Source organism: Lepus europaeus, chromosome 11 (assembly GCF_033115175.1).
Source record: "Lepus europaeus isolate LE1 chromosome 11, mLepTim1.pri, whole genome shotgun sequence".
In the NCBI taxonomy this organism is placed as follows: Eukaryota; Metazoa; Chordata; class Mammalia; order Lagomorpha; family Leporidae; genus Lepus; species Lepus europaeus.
The window spans coordinates 23,784,639-23,787,315 of record NC_084837.1 but is presented as its reverse complement, the minus strand read 5'-3'; positions in this window follow the sequence as shown (position 1 = coordinate 23,787,315).

The following is a 2,677-nucleotide window of genomic DNA, read 5'->3' as shown; positions in this document are numbered from 1 at the left end:
CTGGTTCACTCCTCAAATAGCTGCCATGAAGTCAAGAGTCCAGAACTCTATCCGGACTGCAGGGACACCAGACCTTGGGCCATGCTGAGCCGCCAGGACTCGAATGGTTGCTCCGATACAGGATGCCAGTGCTGTAAGTGGTGGTTTAACTCGCTGCACCACAGTGCCAGCCGAGTGACGATGTATTCCTGACCATTTCTACCTCTCCGTTTCCAGAAACTCAGGAACCAGTTAGGAGAGGAAGGTAATTCTGAAACTACGATCTGCTTGTCCAGTGCACCTGGACGGAAACCGCAGCTGCTGAGTCAAGTCACGCATCTGGGTGCTCTGTGTTGTTAACTGTGCACTCCTCAGCCAGGTGGGGACAGGGACAGGGACGATCCACAGCACATGTGGCTAGGGAGGCCTGAAGCTTCAGGAGAGACAAGAACGCCCACAAGCACCCAGCACTCAGGTGACTGCACACAAACACCAGTCACGCAGGTCTCTGCACCTGCTCGCTGAACTGAGCACCTCCGAGCTGCAGGCCAGGGCTCCTCACAGCCTGGCCCTGGGCAGCACCACCTGGGACTCCTAGGCCTGGGCCTTCTGCAGCCCGCTTCTGGGTGTGGGACCACGCTCTGTGATTCTCGTGCGTGTTACACTTTGAGAACCACCGCTCCACACCCTGAGAAATATACACAAAGAAACACAAGAAAATGTGCTATCTATTCCATTCACATTTCTCCGACCTCTGATTGTCGGATCTCTCCAGCTGCAGGCCACCACTCACATCAGAACCCTGGAGCCCGCTGTCTGCCATGTTCTGGGGGAAGTTACGGGGTTTCATCCCCTTAAAGGGCCAGCAGCGGCCACGGATTCTTTCCCACGTTCAAAGGCTGATGCCCGCGTGGCCGTGGAGGTGCAGGTGTGCCCTGGGTTCCAGGGGGAGCTTGCTAGGCTCGAGCCTGATGGGTGTTAACGCTGTGGAAGGAGATGAACTGAAGACATCCGCTCACGGGGACTTTCTCAGGGACCCCATCTCAGGCCGGCTTTCGTCAGGGCTTGAATAATCAGTGTAGCCAAGAAATAGGATTTTTTTTTTTTAACCTCTCCATGAGATGGCAATCTCCACTGAAATACGGGAAGCTCCTTTTAAACTCTCGCCATTTGACCTGTCTGTAAATCTTCAGCAATGCATTATTGATCTTGTGTCTCAGGCATTAGAAATGTAGACAGTCACTTGTATATTTTTTAAAGACTTATCTACTTACTTATTTGAAAATCAGAATTATAGAGAGAGAAAGATATCTTCTGTCTGCTGGTTCATCCCCCACATGGCTGCAATGGCCAGGGCTGGGCCAAAATCAGGTGCCAGGAGCTTCTTCTGAGTTCCCCATGTGGGTGCAGGGACCCAAGCACTTGGGCCATCTTCTGCTGCTTTCCCATGAGCATTAGCAGGGAGCTGGATTGGAAGTGGAGCATCCAGGACTCAAACTAGCACCCATATGGGATGTGAGCACCACAGACATCGGCTTAACCTACTGCCGTGGCCCCAGTCACTTGTATTTGTTGTCGTCTCCCCTAGTAATAACGCACCTGCTGCAAAATGGCTGAATAAAATGTGCTCTGTCCCTTGACATCCCAAAGACAACATAGAGTGTCTTCTACAACGGCTGCTATGACTTGACCAGAAACTCCCCTCCATCTGATGCTCAGTCCTCTCGCTCCAGGATAAAAGCTCTTTTCTCTTAGGCCATCCAAAGGTGAAAACAAATGTAGGAGAAAATATTTTGGCTCCATAATGTGTCCTCCTATCATAGACATTTTGTGAATATTCAGAGGTATTTCAGTTTTAGCCAGGAAGTAGAAACTCATGATTCACTAAGTTCAGAATAGAAACAGTTTAGTAGGCCATCTGCACATGGCGAAAACAGCTCTGTGTTATGGAACAGTGTGGAGTAGCCTTCTCTTGTAATTCCTCTAACGAGTAAGGCCAGGGCTGCTGGTGTAGCTGTTCCCAGGACGGCCGCGAGGTGGAGCAAAGCTGAGCTCACAGTAAAGAGTGAAACTGTGTATGAGGGCTTCCTTGCTCTGCCTCTGCAGGGTTGCAGGTCTTACCAGCTATCACCAGGATGGACATTACATTCTCCCAGACAATCCAACCACATGAACTCAGGAGCCAGTCCAGACTTACAAATATTTGCACTGAATATGTTTAGAACCTTTCGTGTTCAGATTAGGGAGTGCTAGGAAATCACACACAGAAAGAAGAAAGAAAAAAAAACTAATATTTTTCTATTTAATTACTAAAGCTAAGGGGGATGTTAGAACACAGTCAAGTTCAATCTGGTAAGAAAAGATATTTTAAATCAAGCTCACAGCGTTGTGTATTGATCTTGAACTCCTAGAAAGGCTCTGGAGTCTAATTCAGAAACACAGCATAAACTAGAAGTTAAAAGCTATACAATAAAGTACAAATTTTGCTACACATTGCAATATGGGGCCGTGCATATTAAAATAACAGAGCCACAAATCAAGATGACTGCTATTTAAGATTAATCTCACAGTCTGGTACAGCACCTGGACAAACAATGAATGAAGTTGGGAGCTTGGTAGCATCAACTTCTCATCAGTAAGAAACAGGATAATTCATAATGAACTGGAAAGATATCCTTCATTTCCCCCAGTTTAAAAA